This window comes from Planococcus citri, chromosome 2, assembly GCF_950023065.1.
Source record: "Planococcus citri chromosome 2, ihPlaCitr1.1, whole genome shotgun sequence".
NCBI lineage: Eukaryota > Metazoa > Arthropoda > Insecta > Hemiptera > Pseudococcidae > Planococcus > Planococcus citri.
Genome location: NC_088678.1, coordinates 24041839 through 24056514, shown reverse-complemented (window position 1 = coordinate 24056514; position 14676 = coordinate 24041839). Strand labels below are relative to the sequence as shown.

General features: G+C 33.2%; 1 protein-coding gene and 1 long non-coding RNA gene across 5 annotated transcripts in view; both read right to left on the bottom strand.

Annotated features, from left to right (window-relative positions):
- The window catches only part of spri (sprint), a 201822-nt gene that overhangs the window by 65908 nt on the left and 121238 nt on the right, over positions 1–14676 (bottom strand). The window lies entirely within an intron of this gene.
- Positions 236–9995, bottom strand: LOC135835108 (uncharacterized). Its single transcript, XR_010556820.1, has 2 exons — positions 9701–9995; positions 236–3011 (listed from the first exon to the last, which is right to left on the bottom strand). It is a non-coding gene; the product is annotated as an uncharacterized LOC135835108 (long non-coding RNA).

The following is a 14676-nucleotide window of genomic DNA, read 5'->3' as shown; positions in this document are numbered from 1 at the left end:
AAATCCACTCCAGGCAGAAAAAAATATTCTCCTTAAACAGTTACAACACATTTAGGATGAAGGTGTCTCCTATGAACAATGTCATGGGTATCTCTGACGCTTTCCTCTGTAGGTGTGCAGATGCTGATATTTTTAGTATGGGTAGATCTGCTTTCAGGCGTGCGGTGAGGATGGCATGGGAGTAGGAGTGAGGGTGCAATGGGGGCTGTTTGTGAACCATTTCATAATCTGTATCTTTTCCTTTGGTTTTATATTTTTAGTTATCTTTTTTGTTTGTTTGTTTGTTTTTTTTTTTTCTATATAAGTATTTCTTCTGTTTTGGTGTTACACCTTTTTGCTTATTTCTTACCTTCTCTTTTATATAGGAAGAACTACATTTGTAAATATTTCTTTTGTTTTTTTTTCTCCTTTTTGCTCGCTTTTTTATTTTTGTATTTCCCAAACTTGTTTCTCTGGAGCAAATCATAGTCTTATCTCTTTAATTATAAATGGTCTCTCCTGTAATTGGCTTTAGCTGTTGGAGAGACCTAAATTGTAAAATAAAATAAAATAAAATAAAATAAAATAAAATATAACACAAAAAAAAAATTCATTAACCTACATACATACGTAAATGAAGTACTAGAAAAACTTGTCCTCATCACAATACATCAATGACGACGACGAACTCTATACTCAAACTCATACATACGACACCCTTCCTGCCGGTGTTGTTTTCATTCAACTTCGAGCCATTGTATGCACGCAAGATGAGATCTTGTGCGCCCAAACCCATCAGCACAAGCGAGTAATACATTTTAGATTAATTTACCATACTATACGCCATGCCGAGTTTATTTTACCATATAAAGGTTGGGGTCATGGTTGCCTTTAGCAAGGCCATCATCCTATTAATCAGCCAACTTTCCCCCTTAATTCTAGGTACACAGTACGCACCATACACTTGTTATGTATGGGGTCAAATCGTACGTACGTACACCTGACAATATAAATGTACGCGCAACAATACACCAACTATAAGCTTAACAATAACAGCTGTTCGTGTCAATAGAAAGATGCACGCTTCGGACACGTAAATGAATCGTCAGCACGATTGGCTCGTACTCGAATTTTATACGAGTTCGTATATTTCATTTCGGAAACAAACAGGTGCAAAGTGTATTCAGAGAGATCATAGGGGCTGAAAGGAGGCTGAAATAATGAAGATTATTTGAAAAATTGCTCCATTTAGAAAATATACGATAGATGGATGATTTTGTTTAATTTGATTAAGAGTACACGCGAAAATATTACTGAAAATCGATTCTGATCTTGCCCTCTGATTAAAATCCAAAAATAGTGAGGGTGAAATCAAAACTGAAACACAGCATGAACGGAACATTTAGATCAAAACCAGACTTCTTTTTGGCGAGGGGGAAGGGTGGAAATATTATCTGCTCATTTTTTTGAATCTAAAAAATATATATTTTTTTTTCAAAATTTCACAGCTATTCAATTTTTTTGCTCCAGATCACCTACTTTCGCCAATCGGGAAACAGGCTACCTAGCAGTTGGGAATTGCTCAGCGACAGGTTGAAAATATTTTCTGCTGATTTTTTTGAATCTAAAAAATATACCTACATATCCCTAGCAAAAAAATCATAGATTAGTAGTACTGCAGTAGTACTACAGTACTTCTTTCAAAGTCATGTACTATTTTGTTCAGTAGTTCAGTATTACAGTACACTGGAAGTAGTACTGGTATTGTACTTGAGTATAGTACTGCAGTAGTACTTCAATACTATTTATGCTCTAGGAGTACTGAAGTTCAGTAGTTAAGTAGTACTGTGGTAATACTGCACTAGTACTGTGCAGTACTACTTGAAAAGTTCAAATTGTTACTACTGGCAGTACTACTATTTTTTTGCATGGGATATTTTTTTCAAAATTTCACAGCTAGCTGATACATGTTCCAGATTTGCTGTTTAGTAAGGTCTGCAGACTCGCATCAAGAACTCGAAATAATAAAATAAAATAGATAAGCAAAATTGAAAATAAAAGTAAATATTTCACTACCCATGTAAAAAAATATCATTAGTTTTTCAAAAATACTAGTACATAGTTTTTTGAATTTACTAATAGTTGAAAATTTTTACTTCTAGTAATTCTTCATCTACTAGTTGATGAAATTTTTTGAAGTTTTTTAGACTACTACAAGTGTTTAAATTTTAATATTAGTCTCTTACTACAAGTTCCATTTTCAAATGGCAGTAATTGATTTTAAACTATTAGTGAATTTTTTGTACCAATAAGGTTCCATCATAAGTAAGAAAAAATATTGCTGCTCCCTTCAGTAAACTACTAGTATTTTTCAGTACCATTAATGAATTATTACTATCGTGGATAATTGCTTATTTCTTATTCTTTTGTACTACTAGTACTTTTGAGTACCAATAACAAATTATCACTAGTGTGGATACTCACTCATGCTTTACTCTTTCATACTATGTACTAGTAATTTCAACTGAATGAGTAATAGTTTAACGATGTAGAAAAAATTACTAGTGAATTTTAAAAAAAGGTGTTGATAAATTTACTGTAGCAACACTTGCATTATTTTCAAGTGCTGTCTATTAGGTAAGAAAATTGCCTATGGTATTTGACAGAAACTGCAAATGTATCATTTTCAATACGAATATATATTAATCCAACATCAATACATTCTATTTAGGTACAATATTTTCAGTATTTTGGATTAAATTTTGATTTTTATAACGACATTAATCTCGTTCAAAATAGTTTACTACTGGAGTTATGTACAACTTATTTTCATCATCAGTTTGCATCACGACACATTTTTTGTGCACTTCTTTGGGTGAAACAATAAGTGTAAATCCCGTAGTTTTCATAATAGAACATCGCTTGAAGTGCATAGAATTGGACATTTTTTCATCTCAATTCAGTTTTTCGCAATCAAATAATATAAGATTGGAAATGCCTTGTTCTGGAGTTTTATTGTCTTTTGCAAATACCTGTAAGTAGGTGAATTGTTTCAGATTATACCTATTGAGAATTTATGTAATTAGATTAGAAAAAGTATTTATTTAAAATTATTTTGTAAATATTTCGTATTTGAACTATGTTTTCTCCTTTGTCATGATGATGCTGTTGTTCCATTTCAATTCACGACGTCGTTCTGAGGGATGTATTACCATTTTCTTATTGATGCATGAATTGTATGCTTTGGCTTCATTACCAATACAATATTTTAAAAAATTGGCATATTCAAATTTTTTGCTCCAGATCGCCTACTTTCGCCAATTGAGAAACAGGCTAGCAGTTGGGAATGCTCAGCGATAGGTTGAAAATATTTTCTGCTGATTTTTTTGAATCTAAAAAATATGTATACCTACATATTTTTTTCAAAATTTCACAGCTGGCTGATACATGTTCCACATTTGCTGTTTAGTAAGGTCTGCAGACTCGCATCCAGACATCGAAATAATATAAAATAAAATAAGTAAAATTGAAAATAAAAGTAAATATTTCACTAAAGAATGAGTGCTTTACAATATTTAAAAAAATTTGGCTTATTCAAATTTTTTGCTCTAGATCACCACTTTTGCCAATCGAGAAACAGGCTAGCAGTTGGGAATGCTCAGCGTGGCGATTGATCATTGGTGATTGTTTCATGTACGAGTAATCTATTGACTAGGAATCACTGATGCCAACAACCAGGTGTAAAATGGCCATAAACGCTAGCAGTTGGAAATGCTCAGTGTGGTGATAGATCATTGGTGATTGTTTCTTGTAATCTAATGACTAGCTATCACTGATATCAACAACTGGGTGTGAAAGGGCCATATTTTCAGACTGAACAAGATAAAACTGACTTACTCGATTCCATGTTCAGATTTACATTTTTAATTTTCAAGTTGAAGATTGAAACTCACCTAAAACAGAAAAAAACAAAATAAATTATTAATTATTGATAGATAATATTATATTTCATGATTTAATTAATTAATATTGATATAAATGTTTAATGCAACTTTTGCTCAATTACACATGCTCAATTTTACTGAGATTGGATTCTGGGACAATCCTGTAATCACCCTGAATGACCATTGACCATTATTTTCCCTGAATGAATTTTTCTCAAACGATTTTTCCCTGACTACTAAATTCTCAAATTCGATTTCACGAACTATTACTCCCCGAACGACTATACCTCCACATTAATTTTCTCCATATTTTCCAAATGTAAAGATTTCTTGCAATTTCAGCAGCCAAAAAATTTTTTAAATGCAATTTTGACAAAAAAAATCAGTTTTTTCAAGGCAAAAAGGCAAGATTTTTGGAAATTTTGACACCCCCTTCCCCCTCAAAAAAACAAGCATTTTCCCGCAACTTCTGGCAACAAATGAGACTTTTTAGTAATTTTGAATTTTGATAACAAAAAACTCCAGTCATTTTGATAATTTACGACAACAAATAGATTTTTCTTAGCTATTTTGAAAAAGTACGAGTTTTCTTGCAATTTTGACATAAGGCAACAAATTTTGGAAAGTTATTCGACCGAAAAAAACAGACTTTTTCTGCAATTTTAGCATTAAAATCTGAATTTTTGCCAACTTTTGTGCATTTCGGTTTTGGAATAATCAGGTTTGGGGAAAGTGGGTTCGAAAAATTGGTCATTTGGAAAACTGGTAATGAGGGAAGGGGGTTTCCATTCGAGAAAATGTATTTGGGGGAATCCCGCGGAACCCTGATACTATAATCTAGTTTTTGTAATTTTTCAGGGTTTTTTATGTCGATTTTACAGATGTTTTTATGACGTTTTACGCAATTTTCGCACATAGTCATGAATTTCCTCACTTTCAGAAATTTTCCTAATATTTTAGTCTTACTCGTATTTTTTAGATATTTTCATTTTTCAACAACTTTCATCAATTTGTGATAATTTTTTCAGTAAAATCCAGTTCATTTTCAGACGATTTTCCTCACATCTTGAGGGGCTTAATCAGTTGATCTCCTTTCAGACGTTCAAACACATTTGAAAGTAATTGAAAAATATTTTAATTCTATGTTGACTGTTGAGCAACTTTTGCCAAATTTTTATCTATACTTGACTCGCATTTCATCAATTTTAGGCACAGTTGATCAATTTCTGATAATTTTCAAAAATAATAGGAGCAATTTTTTCATGATTGTGCATAAATCGCGATGTATTTTACAAACTTGAAGTCGATTTTAACTCAATTTATATGCAATTTTCGTTAAGTTATGACCTATAAAAATTTGAAATTAAACCAAAGTTGGTGAAATTTTAATAATAATAATGTGCAAAATGTACATAACATATTTTATCAAAAAAATGCTCATACTTGTATTACTAGCTCAACACACTGTTTTAAAATCTTTTAATATCACCACTCATCATTCAGCATCTTCACCACAGGAAGTTCCTAGACCCAGACCTAGGTAGTCAGGTACAAAGTCGTAAACAGGTGACTTACTTGCTTGATTTAAATAAATACTCCGAAATATTATTTTTTTACGACCAGACCAACGTCACTTCTGAGAATACCAGCGAACCTCTCATCTTTTTACAATTTCAAAACAACTTCACAAAATGTCTTTGAAGAAATACGAGCGCGAGAACCGCGATCCAAAAAGCCCTTTTTGACCTTCAAACTCATTCAGCCAACTTGAAATGATTCACCCAAATACAGTATAAAAATATGTACCACAGTCATTCATAAAACACTTATCAGTTATCATATACGCGGCTGAACATTCGGCTATTCCAAAGACAAACACGACTCATCGTTATCTCATTTTCATTTTTCGAAGAACCCCACTTCTCTGTCCGCAGTTCGACACATACAATAATGGAGGCAAATCGCTCATACAGACGATGACTCACGTATTAAAATCTCAGACTTTACCCTTACTCTGGAGCTGGACCAAGTTCACCCCATCGTCTAGTTATATAATTTGTACGACGAATACAATGGCTCGAAGGCAAATGTATAGTCTTCAGTTCTCGTTTAATTCGCTTCTACGAGTAAAAATTCTAATACAACGCATAAATCACTATATCTGACCGAACACGTGCTTTATACGTATAAGAAAACCCTACATATTTGACGTTGTAAAAGTACGAGTACTTATGCTCGCTAGATACAAATACGTATGAGTACTTCGGTATGGTTCACGATTGAGTTGAACCGTTTACCTTGACTGGGATAATTACAATGCGATCAGATTACAATGTTTAGTGTGTATTGTTATCGCGATGGCGATAATTCCCTCCCCCCTTTCTCTCTGTTAGTTTACTTGAAATGCATAGTGCACTGCACTGCACTGCACAGTGCACAACTGCATTCGTTACACACGAAACCCATCTCATCTAAAAATAATTAAAGACCCGTGAGACGATACCTGGGTGGTCTCTACAACACCATAGCCTGTAAACGAAAAATGCTTCAATGGTCACCGTGTGTTTATCTAAAAGGTTAATAGGTTATGTGATATTTTTAGAGGACGCGACGCGACTCGACTCGACGACGATTGTCGTCAATTCATAAGAAAAGCTCCACACTCTGCTATAATATGCCAGATCGACACTAAATTTAACCCATTCATCCGTCATCGACTTCCTTTTGGATCCGGTTCCTCATAAATAAATTAAAAACACACCCGGCTTGTGCCCGTGCCTCTTATTGTTCGGCGCCTAAAATTTTCATCTTATGGTTACATTGTCGAACGATTAATTTGATAAATAATAATAAGAAAAAGTTATTGTACGCGAGATGTACTCGTAGCCGTGTTGTTGCATGATGAAGCTGATGCATATTATTTCCGTCGTCGTGTCGAATGATTTAATTGTTTGTGTTTCAACTGCAACAAACTTATAACCGAATCGAAACGAGCGAAGAAAAATTTCATCTTGTCGAAAAAAGAGAGATAAAAAAATGAGCGTAAGTTAGCATAGTGAAGTATTTAAATATTTCACCGTTGAATAACACCTCGAGTGATTCATTTCTGACAGGTTTATTTTTGAATGCGCCGCAGATGAAATAGAAATTACAAAGTAGCAAAAGAATATGTGCCACAGGATGTCTCAAAAGTTCCAAAGAGTTTGAATAATTTTTGAATGAGGAAAAACGTTAACGAGGTGATTACATTTCAGTTCAAATTTTATTCAATGGGCGTTCACAATACTGACCAAAAAAACTGTAATGCAGAACAATGCAAAAAAAACCATCCATTTCAATATTATAATCAAGTTCAATAAAAAAAATTGAAGTTGATGATTCTTTGTCAGATTTTACATTACTTTTCTGGAATTTAATTTAGTATTTTTTCCAACTGTTTTAACTGATTTTTTCGTAAATCAAAATAAAAAAGCTTCAATTTTGTGATATTTCAGGAAAATATTATCAAAAATGTTATTTTTCTTACATTTTTTTGTTTTTTCAATTTGAGATTGTTTTTTTTAATCAAAATTTTGAAATTGGTGATTGATCTATCTTGCATGATTTCATATTTTCTTTTAGTTCTTGGATTTCTTTCAATTTTACAGCTTTGTTGTAGTGTTTTTGAGCAAAAAAATCTGCAATTTTCCAACATTTTGAAAAAATATATGAGATAGGTAAGTATGATAATCATTTTTATCAAATTAGATGATTTTTTAGAGTTTTATTTCATTTTTCAGTGATTTTGAATACAGAACAATAATGCTTCAAATTTTTTTATAATAAAGTATAACAACATACCTACCTAATATTTTATTGGTTGGGAAAATGTATGTTATTTTTAAAATGTTGTTTGACTTATAAAAAGAGCTTTTCAATCTTCAATTTCTTGTTTTATTTTTTATTTTCTTTGAATTTCAAAAACTGCTTTGACTTCTTGCGATTAAAAAAAAGGAAAAATTGAAAAAAAAAACATTAAGAAATTTGTCTAAAAAATCAGGGTTATGTCCTCAGTAGTAGATACTGAAATCAAAAATCAAAAATTCACACCTTTTTTTGCGCTTTTATCAAGTGTTTTTTTTTTTGTGATTTTTCAGCTTTGATCTTTGAAAATCAAATTCAAAAAGGTTTTGTACAAACGAAGCGAGGACGTAAAATTTTGGGAAAATTCTTGATTTTGCCCGAGCGAAGCAAGGGGCAAAAAGTTTTTGAAAATTTACAATTTTGAAACATACAAAAGAGTCATTTTCAAAAATTAAGAAGTTTTAACCCGAAATTTGTGAGGTAGCATTCATGCCAGTACGTGATACTATGATCATGATTGTATTATTCTCCTCCTTGGTCTATGTGTTAACTCCCATTTAAGCCAAACCCCAAAGTGACTGGGACAGTTTGAGGCTTAATACACCAAACTGGAACTTTCTCTCGTCACTGCATAAGTATAGCTGCGGCGAAGAAATACAAAGGAGAATTTGGTCTGTTATGCTTTTGTATGTCCTCGCACTATAGGTGACAAAGATGGTAATCTAGGGTACCTGATCAATACTTGAGTCCTTTGTGTGTGTCATGTTGTGATATGTGATTCTATTATTTTACGTCAAGCCCTTAATTTGTTGTTATATATGTAACTATTTGAAAAGGTTTCTTGCGAACACAGATTCCTGCTCATCATTGTTGTGGTATGTGTATAGTCTCTATTAATTTAGGATATAGTTAGTTATAATTACATCTAGCTAATCTGTGTGTACTGTTGTTAAGGTATATATTTGTAAATTGACAGCAAATATACAAGTGTAGAACTGTAGATATAGGAGTTCCAAGTTCTTATTTCGTAGTAGACACCATCAATTACAAGTAAATAGGTACTCCAACTAATACATATATCAGTGTGAATATTGTCAAATCCATACTTGGTACTTAGTTCAATAGGTGAGACTATTTTAATGTAAGTTGAATAAGTGAGAATCCCGTAAGCTATCCAGTAAAACTAAAAGGAACTATACGTCTATTCTGTGTGAATATATTCTGACCTTCCCTCTGACTAATTATCATCTAAACCATCACTACTATTCTCTCTTATTTAATATATTACAAAATTTCGCGTTTTTAAAATTTTTTTTGCATGCATTTTTGCACCATTTTTCTTTATTTCACACTTTTTTACACCGGTACCAACCTTTAAAATGAAAAATGAATGTACTCTGATGGAATAACTATCAACATTGAAATATTAATTGAAGCATTTTACAACTTTTTTTTTGAACTTGCAAAATTGAAAGAAAAACAAGTTACATATTTGAAAAATTTTATACTTAAAAATGGCGATTTTTTTCACAACCCTTTTTTTCAGTGCTCCTCCTGATTTTTAAAATTTTTTTTTACAAAAGTAACTTGAGCAACTTTCTGCAGTGAAAATTTTTTGCCATAATACTTCTCCAGTGCCAGATAGAAAAAAAAACCCTACACCACATGATGTTCAATTTTCACCATTTTACGACCACGATTCAAAAAAATTCACATATCGACCAATTTTCGGCACACACTGTACTCAGCAAAGCCGACCGAAAACATCAGCTATGGCCTAGTAACGCATTTGGCGCGTTGAAAATCACATCGTGTACTTTTACCAAGACGCCAGCCAGTAGTACTCGTAGTACGATTTACGATTTCATCTCAACACTAAAATAACACGATAAGTGTAATACTCCGAAACAACACTACCGAACCTATTAAATTACCATAAATACGACGATTAATTATTTTTCTGAACGCCACTGCCACCGGAGAAAGCGACCATCACGATGATGTTCTTGACAGCGTGAAAATCACTCCACATGGTCACCGAATAGCTAAAGCTATATTATACTCGCGTAAGTAACACAAATACCCGTGAAAAATACGAATATAACAACCGGCTTCGGTACGTTAAGACAATGCCAACTTTGCGATAAAATTACCATTTAAAGTACCCACACCCGGCGCGGCAACATCGCAGAGCAATTTGACGATGCTGGTGCTTTTTTTCAACTCTTTTTCTCTATCAAGTTGGTCGAGACGACGATGCACGCGACAAGGTGGTTCGAACCATACACACATTCGAGTATGTATTCTTTCGTACCAGGTACAATCTGAGTGTTGAAGGTTGTATGTTGATCGATCCTAGATTCGTATTGTTTAAACATAAAAAACAGACGTCATCACGAGCGAATTTTCTTCAGTACTGTTTTCCACGATTCATGATGACCTTTTCAAAGGCGTTACTCGAGCGTGAAAGGGGGAAAAATTCGTGAATTTTTGAAAATACTGGAGGGTGGATGGGAGGGATTTCAACTCAAGAACTCCAGGAGAATAAATTGGTACAACCAAAAAAAAAAAAAAGAATAAATAAGAATAGAGAAAAAAAGTTCGAAAATTTTATTGGAGAGGGTGAGGATTCAATTTCATAATTTTGAGGACCATTGAATTTGTACCCATCTCATAAAAAGACTCATAAGGTCCTGAAGAAAACCATGCCAGCTAAAATCAAAAATTCTTCCACCCTACGAAGCTGAAAATTCTTTCACCATCCATCACCAATCACCGTACATCCCTAGCACCATTTCTATCGCCTGTTGAGCACCCAGCCACACAACAAGGAAGACCTAATTGATGAAATTCGATTTTTTTCACGTACAGTACGTGCAATTTTTATATTGGCCACGATGATAAAACGCTGTCAACAACATAACGTTTACTTCTACACCGATGATTTAATATCTACTTACGATAAACGACTGGCGAATCTGCCGACAGCGACACTGCACCGCTGCCTCGAGGAGACGTCGAATACAGATTACACAAAACAAAACGGTTTATTCGACGTCAAAGAGGATGAGACTGAGAGAGGAATGCGTTTGGCTCAATAGCCAGGTAAATTAGTTTAGACTTTGAAAGCATTAGCGGTGTATCATTTTTAGCCAAATCTATACTACACGGTGCGAATTAATACACCGTAATTGATGACTTGTGAGTATATTTTTTTTTGCGGTGAGACGCGGCGCGATGAACTTGGTTGGAAAAATTTCACGCTGGTTCGCCATCAATTCCAAATCGGATTTTTATACGTCGAACCGTTGGTTTAGAGTAATTTTCGCACTAAACGACGTGTGATGATGGTAAAAATTGAAAAAAAAATCGCGAAATTATGACGAGACGGTGGACAATAGATTTAAACGAGCGTACTTATGGGTATCGCGACTAAGGTACACTAGGTACAGGGTACCCAATATCATCGCCACGGGTTAGTGTCGCGATAACGTTATTTTAACGACGTATAAGATAAACTTTTTGACGCGATAGGTTCGTTATTATTACGGTGGCGATAATTTATCTCGTATTGTTCGAGAGGATGCGATTGAATCGAGCGTAGGCGGATTCGACGAATCTGCGAACACGATCGAAGGTCTTGTTAACTGTACCACAAGTGCACAAGGTAACATCAGCTAAAGGTACCTCTACCTACGCGATGCGAGCTACCGGTACGATTAAATTTCCGCCTTTGAAGAGAAACAGCACCGATGTCCGGTGGTAAATTAAAGGCGGTCGGATTTGATTAGATTTTGGGTATACCAACGTATAGTTTGCCACATATACAAACCTAACGTTTGCTCTGTAACCTCGACCAATTCGGATTAAATTTTCATATTTAACTTGCTCTATAAAGTAGCTACGATTGCCGAGACTTTGATTTGATGCGGTTTTTCGTATAAACAAGTATCTCGTAAAATACAAGTTACAGGAAATGGTATTTTGCCTTTTTTCCTTCTTCGAAACGGAACGGTTTGAACTTCACAGGCTGAAGGAGACCTATAGGTTCTTTACTGATGAAACCAAAAACATTTCGACGAGGCTATTTAATGAAAGAAAAGTATAGCTTTGGTCAAAGCAAATTTTATAATTGCGATTGTAAACTTTTCTCGTGGAATTCGGCGAAATTGGAATCTTTTTCGTTGCGATCAAAGTTCTAATAAGAATAAGACAGAATCCCCCAAGCTCCATTCCTTTGAAACAAGATTTCAATAAATGAAAAAAAAATGGTGTAATACGTAGGTATCTTTAGCTCACTTTATTATCAAGAAAAATGTTCCCAAATTCTGAGGTTCCTTTTTAAAAAATTTTAAAACATAAATGTGAATTAGTCTTTTGGGTCAAAAAATTAAGTTTTAGGGTCATTCCACGTCAATTCGACCAAAAAATGGTGGTTGGGGGGGGGGGGGGGTCGACGATTTTTTTGAAATTTTTCCTGTGACAAGACTTTCCGAAGGACTTTTTTTCGTACAAAAAATTAGCTCAAAAAGTTTCAAAACGTAAGTAGTTTTCATATCGCTCCGACTCTCGAAAATTCTGAAAAAAATATATTACGGACCACTTTTCATGCTGAACAACATAATAAAAAATTGGGATGGCACTAGTCGCAAAGTCGATTTAAAAAATTCAAAGTTTACGGAAAAATATGATTTTTCGATTTAAAACATACATACATGAAAAAAAGTTTTGATGGGTAAAGTTGACCCATTTGACCGCTATTTTTACGTATCCGTTGAAAAAGTTGAAAAACCCCTGTCACTCGATGAAATGAACTCCTCACAAAAAAATCAAAATTCGAAAAAATTCAATTCTCAATTTCAAACATCAAAAAAAGTTTAAATTTATTCAGTTGTCTTATTTTGACCTTTCTGACGTATTTCATAAAAAAGTTGATAAAAATTACACTCATAGCAAAAAAATTAAAATTTGGTTTATATTTCTTTAATTTTTTCGAATTTTTGATTTTATGTGATGAGTTTATTTCATCACAATGAAAAAGTGATACGTAAAAATAGGTATCAAATGGGTCAACTTCACCAATCAAAACTTTTTTTCATGTTTTAAATCAAAAAATCGTATTTTTTCGCAAACTTTAAATTTTTTGATTTCAAATATTCGTAAAAAAACTCCTTTTCAAGCCGAACTTTTTAAAACCCTTTTCAATGCGTTTTTGAATTTTGAAATAAATCTGGCGAATTTTTAAAAAATAGTGAAAATTAAATTTGAAAACAAATATCAACTTCGCTGAGCTGAATTTCAACATTTCTGATCATTTTGAAGCCTCCACCGCGGTTCTCAAATTCTCCAAAAGACATAAAAAACCAATCTGGGCTGCTAAAATTTTTTGAATTTTCCCCCTCGAAAATATGCTGATCCAAAAAATATAAGTATTCAGAAAAATTGATGGATTGAGTAAAGAATAAACCACAACTCGATTTTTAGCTTTCCAAATTGAATTTTACTCTCTCTGAGGAGGTTTTAAAATGTTGAAAAATTGAAGAATCACGCTGGAGGCATTTGGTTCAGAGGAGTTGATACTAGCTTCAGGACTAATTTTAATAACTTTCTGAATAGGTAAGCGAAAATATTTTTCTAATAAAGCAATTGCCAAAAATTATCAATTTTGAATTATTTTTTTAAATTTACTAACAATTCAAAAATCGAATTGGTTAGCTGAAATTTTGGTTGGAGAAGTTTAAGATCACCCTCTTTCCACAAATCGCGGTCCTGTTTCAAAATGGAGGTGGGCACTTAGAAAGGTTCTCTTTTGAGTCATTAAATCTATTTTTTTTTCGAGTACCTATTTTCGAAAAATTTACCTTCAAAGAAACAGGGGGACGAAGGTTTCAAATTATCTAAAAAAAAAATTCATAAATAAGTTTCGAATAATATGTTTTCAAATGGAAATCTACAACTTGAAACTAGATTCTCCAGAAGAGACAGAGTTTTCACACTCTTTTGGCACTTCTTAAAATTTCAGACTTCAACCCTATTTTGAGGATTCATTCATCATTTCAAGGGTAAACGACCCCCCCCCCCACATTGCACTTTTCGAAACTCTGAGCTCCAATGATATTTTCTCCAACCAATTCTGGAGGGTTTAATTTCGATTTTTCATTCTAGGGTCAAACAGGGTGTCTAACAAAATTTCAAAATAAAAAAGTAGGACTCAAGTAGGACTTTTAGCAGGACTTTCAGCAGGTCATTTTTCGGACACATGGAATTTTTTAGGGGGGGGGGGGGAGGAAATAAAAATTCACATTCAAGTTTTTGGCCAAATTTTTGTAAAAAAAAGTGTTTGCTTTTCTTAACTTCTAACACCTTGTGATTTTATTTAAACAAGTAGGCAAACGCCATAAAATATAATGTTTCAATTCAATTTTTTGTTTGATTTTCTCTTTATCAATTTTAAAAATTGATGAACATCACATCATGTTCGCTTAAAATCAAATTTAACCAGAATTCTTCAATTTTGATTGTAAATATTTCATATTAAGTAAGTACTATTTGCTTCAAAATTTTAAAATTTGAATGTTATTTTTTGTTAAAAATGGAAAATGTAAAAAGAAAATCAAATGGGCCCGAGCGAAGCGAGGGCAAAAGCTTTTGAAAATTAGTTTTCTAGGAGGCATAAAAACGATAGAATTCGAATGATATTATTTTTTTGTAAAATCCAAGATAAAAAAAAAAGCAAACAGACCCGAGCGAAGCGAGGGCAAAAGCTCTCAGAAATCAGTATTCCGAGAGGCATAAAAACGATGGTATTTGAATGCAAAAATTCAATCATGTTTTGAGAAGTGAGAACAAAACGTTTCTTTATGGAGGGAGGAGTTTATTTTTCTGATTCAAACTTTGAACATTTCTTGAA